The 7,906-nt window shown below is 36.2% G+C and overlaps 1 non-coding gene across 1 annotated transcript; it reads right to left on the reverse strand.

Moving 5' to 3' along the window:
• Positions 1–5,241: 5,241 nt before the first annotated feature.
• LOC126031121 (small nucleolar RNA SNORA51) lies at positions 5,242–5,374 on the reverse strand. Its single transcript, XR_007503239.1, has one exon. It is a non-coding gene; the product is annotated as a small nucleolar RNA SNORA51 (small nucleolar RNA).
• Between the last annotated feature and the right edge of the window lie 2,532 nt (positions 5,375–7,906).

A 7,906-nucleotide genomic window follows, 5' to 3' on the forward strand; every position in this document is an offset into this window, starting at 1 on the left:
GAGAAGCATTTATGTGCGGGTATTGAAGACAGAGGAATAGTTTTAGTTCTCTCAACTGTGTTTTTATAGTTATAGTATTGGAGGTGGGATATCAGAGACATTATTGACACAGTATATGTGATGGAGATATATACCCAGAAGAATGGTATTCTTGGAGAAGGCATGTTTGTCTGTCAAGAAAGGACTCAAGGAATCCATCAAAAACCAAGATAGCGTAGTTGGCTAGTGCCAATTGATTAGCAGTGGAGAAATTGTCAGGAGAAAATGTTACTCAAAGACAAGCATGTGTGCATGTGAGAACAGACTTGTTTAGGGAAGTGCAAATCCTTCCCAGTTGCTAGAACCAAAAGTAGGTTTTTGTATATTATTGGGTAACTAAGGGAAAGAGAAGAAACCAGAGAGGTATGGAGTGTCCTAGACTCAAATGATCCAATGCACAAGGCTAAAGAAGAAAGTTGCATTTTTATTTTTAATTTGATGAGGTAGACATTGAGCAAGGTACTAACCTGGTTATAAATTGTAATCACAGGGCAAAGAAAGGCAAATTTTGAAGTCCTGGGTTCCAGGAGTTTAGTATCATGACAGTCATGACAATTTAAGTGGAGGAAACTATGAGGGAATATGGAAAGGGTGATAAGGGACTCTTTGGAAAATGAACTCTATGGTCTTGGTCAATGTATAAACTGGAAGTAGTAAGAGTGAAGGAAAGGAAGCATCTGGGGTGACTGACACCAGAGATGGTGGCATCAGGGAGCTTTCATTTGACTCCACCCAAACTCATCTTCTGTCATGGCAACTCTTTGCCCCTAGCACCACATGCCAGGTATTTTGCTAAAGAACACCAGACCTCTGTTGAATTCAACTTGTATCACTACATCTCACCTCGAAAATACCTAGAAGAGCACATTTTAGTGATTATTTATTTTATGCTTGTGAATATAAATATAGATTCTATAAAGTTTATGACTTCATGAAATATAATATTTAAAGAAAAAGTAAAATACAAGCATATTTAAAGTCAACTATATGTAGTACAGTTTATGTAGTACTTTCCTTGCAGTAGCTAATCTTGGTTCAATTCACAGTACTGCATATGGCCCCCCAAGTGTCAACAGTAGTGATCCCTGAGCATAGATCCAGAAGTAAACTTTAAGCACAATTGGATGAGTTCCCCACAAGAAAATCAAGACTAGCCTATTTAGAGATAAATAAGCAAGTTATGCTACATATGATTCTTGAATAAATAATAATGGTGAAAAAGAAAAATTAAAGAATGAAGAACATGGTCTAAAGAACTCAGAATACCCACCATTGTAGGTCATTCAGGGCCTTTGCTTTCCTATTACATTAAGCTAGCAATTTTTCTTAATGTTTATAATTGCATCAACTGGTTGGTTTTGACCTAAAATTACCTTGATATTTGTTATATCTTTCCATTCATATCCCTAAATCTTACACATCTTTCAAATCCAGTTTAAAGACATTGATTCCTAAAACATTCCCAAGATAAGAGATGTAGATTTTCCTTTTTATCCCCACTGGCCATGAACTTGTTCTCCTCTACATTCACAAGGCAGATTTGTCAATTTTATCCCTTTAATACTTTTCACTTCAATGGTGTGGACACTATGGATTATCTATATCTTTGAGGTTAAGAGATTTTCAAAAAAGGTTGTGTAATAATTCTGCAAGGTCATATTTTATTTTACTTCTGTGTTAGACATTTATTGCTGTGTTACAAATTATCTTTAAATCCAGGTGCTTGAAACAGCAAAGGACGATTAGTTCATAAGTTTTGCAGGTGGAAGAATTAGAACATATAAGGGAAGTGGTTATAGTTCAGAAGATAAAACTCAGGCTGTTGATCAGGTCTTGAATGTGGTTGGGTACACAACTAAAATCATGTGGTTTTTGGAAAAATTTTGCTCTTCGTGGACAGTTAGAGAGCCAGTGCCCTATAGGTCAGGCCTATACATGGACTGACTACATTTCTTTGCAGATATAAAAAACAGATAGGCATTCATGCTTGCACACACACACACACACACACACACACACACACACACACACACACACACACACAGGGTTTAGGAAAGAGCCTTTGAAATGATAGACTAGAGCTTATGCTATATTCTATTGATCATATAGGCTGACTCTGGTTTTATGTAAGCCTAGTCTTCAGAAGGGTGTGACTACTATAAAAGATTACTCTACTTGGCTACTATACCTTTTCACAAAATATTCTTTGAATACAGGTCTTTGGGTAAATCAGTTTTATGATACCTAGTCTTTGACATTTATAACATCCTTAGTAATTTGGGTGGGATAGATTGATGGCAGAATGAGCACACATATGTTTGTATATAGATATATCAATATATGGATCAATGGATGAATGGGTCAGTAGGTGGATGGATGAGATGAAAAATGGATAAACACATTAATGAATGGATAAAAATAATTTCATTCTGACTGGTTACATTCCCAATATTTGTCACTCTGATAAGCATCTATCTTCAAGTTTTGATTTGTGACTCAAAAAAATTAAGAATTAAAAGGGTCATTTAGTATCCCCACTTCATTTTATAGGTGAAAAATAAGCTACAAAAATAGATTATATAAGTTGTTAGAAATAAAAAAATAACTGAATTAAAGCCAGGAGTAGAATATGAGGATCCTTTTTGTTGTTGTTGTTTTTGTTTTTGGGTCACACCCAGTGACGCTCAGGGGATACTCCTGGCTATGCACTCAGAAATCGCTCCTGGCTTGAGGGATCATATAGGATGCCGGGGGATTGAACTGTGATCCGTCCTAGGTTAGCCTTTGCAAGGCAGACACCCTACCAATTGCACCACTGCTCCAGTCCCTGAGAATCCTTTTTACTTATATGACAATCTTCCTTATCCATCATCAAACATGCAAGGGACTGTGTATAAATTCCTTGGAACAAGAGGAAGTTTTATAACTTGCTCAAGTCCAAGACCAGTTATACTTCACTAGTCCAGATAACACTCTTGCTTTGTTCTGAACACCAAGTCAGTTCTGTGCAGATCAGAAGCCTCAGATCCAGATTCTCATTATGTCTTTATAGCATTTAAATAGGATCCAACACCATTCTTTCCCAGATTGCCACAGCATTCTTTGTTGCCTATGGATACATCTGCCTCCAAGTCCACTATTTGTTATGCAGAGACTTTCTTGAGTGGCTATTTTCCTCTGCTGATAGATCCCTGTGGATGCACCATAAACGCTGACATTTCTCCAGAGCAGGATGTTTTTGAAAAAATATTTTAGATGAATGCCAGGCCAGGCCTCATAAAATGTCACGGTGACTTTCCAAAGAGACCTGCCAGGAGTGAGGGTGAGTAAAAATAGCCGCTGCTCAGTGCGAATGTGGAGAGTAAAGATCACAGAAAGAAGAGTTTATTTGTTTTTAAAATAATTATTTCTAAGTGGTTCTGAGCTTGAGAAATGCATTCATCTGGCAGGCAGAAAAGTGGAAGGTCTGTGTCTAATGCCAGAGGAAGAAGGCAGAGCAGGGCACCAAATGAGAAGGGAAGGGATGGGAGCCTCCCATCACCAACCTGCAGAACACTTTGTCTAGGTTGGAAAAATCCTTCTAAAACGATGATACTTAATTTCTGTGCCCGGAATAGAGCTGAAAGAAAGAAAAAAAAAAAAAAAGAAATAAATGCAGATAGGAGATAAAACATAAAACATATATGCCTTTATACCAAGGGTGAGGGAGGGATACCAAGACAAAAAGTAAACCAAGAGATGTCAAACAAAATGCTTCTTGCATTCTATGAAGGAAAATATCAGGACCATGAAGCTTTCTATTTCCCACGATGCTGAGCAGATAACTTAATACCCCAAGCTTCAATCTGAAAATAGAGAGAGAATTTGCACCCTAAAATTTATTCCAGTGAACACAATGAGAAAAGAAACCAAGTGGCCAGTAAGGCCAAGTTCCTTAATAATTTACTAGTACTAAATATATCTATAAATCAAAAAATGTATATTATTACATTTTAGCTAATAAACTCCCAGCATCAGGACTCCTAACTTCTCTTTCTTTCATCTTAGGGAAGAAAAAATCCTGCTTTAAACTTAAAGTAGCAATTGAGCACATCTGTGAGTATATCATGAAAAGGACATCACTGGGTAATTTTCAATTTGGGTTGACAGTGTGGCCAGTATATATACAGTATATATAGTTATATATACTATTTTTTGTAAATATAATTTTTATTTTAATCATAGTGGCTTACATATCATTGACAATAATATTTTAGGTACATATTAACATAAAATTAGGGGAATTCCCATCACCGAATTATCCTCCCTCCACCTCCATTCCCGTCCTACCTCCCATATCCTCCTCCCTCACCCCCGGGGCTGCCAGAATAAGTGGTCCCCTCTGTGCCTAGCTTACTACTTAGTGGTCCTACACTTGTTTGGTCTTTGTACCTGCCTTATTTCCCGCTCCGATTGGGAGGGGGGACTAGATAATTCAAGTTATGTGATTTTGTTTGAAGAAGAGAAAAGACTCAAGAAAGTCTCTGCCTAACAATGGGAAAAAAAAATCAAATACGCCAAAAATGGGCAGAGTCCTTCTGGAGGCTCTCATCCTAGGTTTGAGAGACAAGGGGAAAAAGAAGGTGAAACACCACAACAGTAGTCAAAGAGGTGTCAAATAAAATATTCAGTGAGCACTCCAACAATAAAGATAAGCACCACATAAAAGCCATGGTCTTGAGATAAAAAAAACATGGCAGAGCACATAAGGGAAGAAAAGAAAAGAAGAAGAAAAAAATAATAAATATGAATGGAGACAAAAACTTCAATATCTACACCAAAACAAAAAAATTGACAAACACTAGATAAATAAATAAAACATTGTTTTGTGCTTTTTGCCTTTTTTTCCCCTTTTTTCTTCCCTCCTGCACAGGTACAGTAAATATTGGGGTCATTTGAAAAGGAATTCCCTTGGCCTAAGAGATATTTTTATATATAACTTATATATATATATATATATATATATATACATATACACATTACATATATATCGCTGGACATTGTGAGCAAAAGTAGTTGTCAATACCTGCTTTTATGACCAGAACCTTAATTATAAGGGGTATTTTTTCATGTTTTTAAAACTAAAATTTAATTCTTGAATAACTATGTGGTAAGGATGGTTACTTTCATGTTTTTTGTATTTTATTTTTATCTTCTTATTTTTTTTGTCCCCCAATTCACAATACAGACCAGGTAAAGGGCCTGGGTTGAGGTGTATATGGGGTGCATTTACTGTACCTCCTCTTTCTATAAAGTCAGTGTAAAGAACACAGCCTATGGTAAGCATTGGGAGGCCTTATCTTTTCTTTTTTCTTTTTTCTTTTTTTTGGATTTTTTATATCTATAAAAAAACCCTTCACCAGTGCAACATGTTGCAATGTTGTTTTGTGTATTTTAAACAAGGAACCTAAGCATGAGAGAATAAACAAATTTGTTCAAAGCTACACCTTTTGTTATTTTGATTCCAGATTATTAAAAAAAAATTCATGTTTCTTCTCCTGAAAAATTTTGCCAGTATAAAAGCATATGTGATATGTGAAAAAAAGTTGGATTTTTGTGGGGTTTTTTTGCATGCAATTTTTAAATTGCTTCTCTGTCATTTTTTTCTGTCAATTCTTCTCTCATTCTTTTTTAAACTGTATCTGTAACTAGACAGTTAAAACCATGGAAACTCTTGTCTCCATACCAAGATCTTCTACCCTGCCAGAACTTCATTAGACTTCCCATTGCCCTCAATTCTGCATCAGGAAGAATTCTATTCCATCCTTCAAGGTTTAATTCAAATGTCAACTGCTCCACAAGGCTTTACCACAATTCCTTCAACAAGGGTAGACAAGCTCCTGGTCTATATCTCCAGGATACTACAAACACACACACATACATACATACATACATACATACATACATACATACATACATACACACACACACACCTTTTGGTTTAAATAGTTTTATATTTAGCCTTTTATCTTAAAGAGCAACATGCATGCTATCAGGTACCCAGTAAGAGTTAGAGTGGTTTTTATGAAAGAAGAAGAGAAATACTTCAGAAACAAAAAATATTTTTTGAAACGATGATAATTATAATGTTAATATCCAGAATTTAATGAGACATGATAGTTTTAGGTGTTAACATGAACCATCATCTTATTTAATGCTATAGTTTGTTTTTATTTTGGGACCTCACTCAATTGTGCCCAGGGTGTACTCCTGGCTCTATGTTTAGGAGACAATATGTAGTATCAGGGATTGAAGCTGGGTTAGCTGCATGCAAGACAAATGACTTACCTACTGTATCTTTCTGCTTTTCATTTAAAGTTCACAATAATCCTAGAGGAAGATATAGATATAGATCTATGTAGTGACTCCAGTGATTAAAGCCAAGGTCTCACATATATATTATATTATGTGTGTACTATATATGTGTATATATATATATATATATATATTCTACTGAGCCACATCTCAGGAGATTTTGAAGATAAATCTAACAAGTTTAGAAGAAATATCTTAGTATATGATCTTATAAGAAAGAGATATTTGGATCCAGACGAGTGGTTGCCAGATCCTCCAGTGGGTGAATGCCCTGTGGTTTTTCAGGGACAAGAGGAGGCTCCCAAGTCTGACACATTGACTCCTAGGCCCAGCTTTTCCAAGTGTCCACTGGATGACTCTAGATATTAGAGGTGCCAATGTGCCAGGCTTCTGTCTGGAGAAAAATACTAATCCTACCAAAGGGTCATTGAGAAGATGGATTAAAGGATTTGAAATTTCTAGTTCCCTGATTCTTCCATAATATGCCTGATCCTCAAATCTTTTTATCCATCATTACATTCCACCTATACCACTTATTACTCTCTAGTAAATACCTCTTAATAAACTAGTCTGTGCCAGGCATTGTAAGTGATGGACACAGAGTGTTTAACTAAACACATATGGTCTATGTCCTCTTGACACTTATATTTTACTATGTCACTTGAATTATGGCTCAGATTATAGTCACACACCATGAAAATAAACACATAAAATAAAAATGACCCAAAAACAAGATGGGATCATGAGAATGGTTGTGGTGACACCATTGGAGAGGGGTTACAGAAGACCTTGGGACAAGGGATGGTTAGGTTTTGATGTGAATGAGAAGTCTTAGATATACTGAAAGAAGGTCATTCCTGGAAGAGAAAATAATAATAATAATCAGACTGAAGCAAAAATGATCGTGTGCATTCCAAGAAAGAGGGCAGTGTGACTCAGAGTGATGAAAGTGGATGGGTTCTAGAGCTTACAGATTGCCAAAATGCCAGTCTCACAGACTCAGTACCCCAAGAACACACCTAGATTTGTCTCATAGGATGGGGTCAAGAGGTGCAGATTAATGGAAGGAGAAATTGGATAAAGGTTTACAGTCTAACTCCCTTCAAATAGATCTGAGCCATTAAAAATCATCTTATTCATTCCGTATAGAACAACAAGGCTGAAGATGGGACTATAGCCTTTAAAATGTTTTCCAAATCATTCTCTGAGACATAAAAATCAATCTTGCTACAGAAAAAATAAGGACGTTGCTAATTTTATGGGGAAGCACTAAAATAAGAATGATTTCATTTCTCACATGCTGTCACTAGATTCCAATCTAGACTACAGCTTAAAAAATGACTGCACAAAACAATATCAAACTTCCTTGATGAATGTGGACAGTGAACCTTCTTTTTGTGGTGGTGGTAGTGTGTGTGTGTGTGTGTGTGTGTGTGTGTGTGTGTGTGTGTGTGTGTGTGTTTTGTTTTGTTTTGTTTGAGAGCCACACCTGGATATGCTCAGAAAATACTCC

This window comes from Suncus etruscus, chromosome 1, assembly GCF_024139225.1.
Source record: "Suncus etruscus isolate mSunEtr1 chromosome 1, mSunEtr1.pri.cur, whole genome shotgun sequence".
NCBI lineage: Eukaryota > Metazoa > Chordata > Mammalia > Eulipotyphla > Soricidae > Suncus > Suncus etruscus.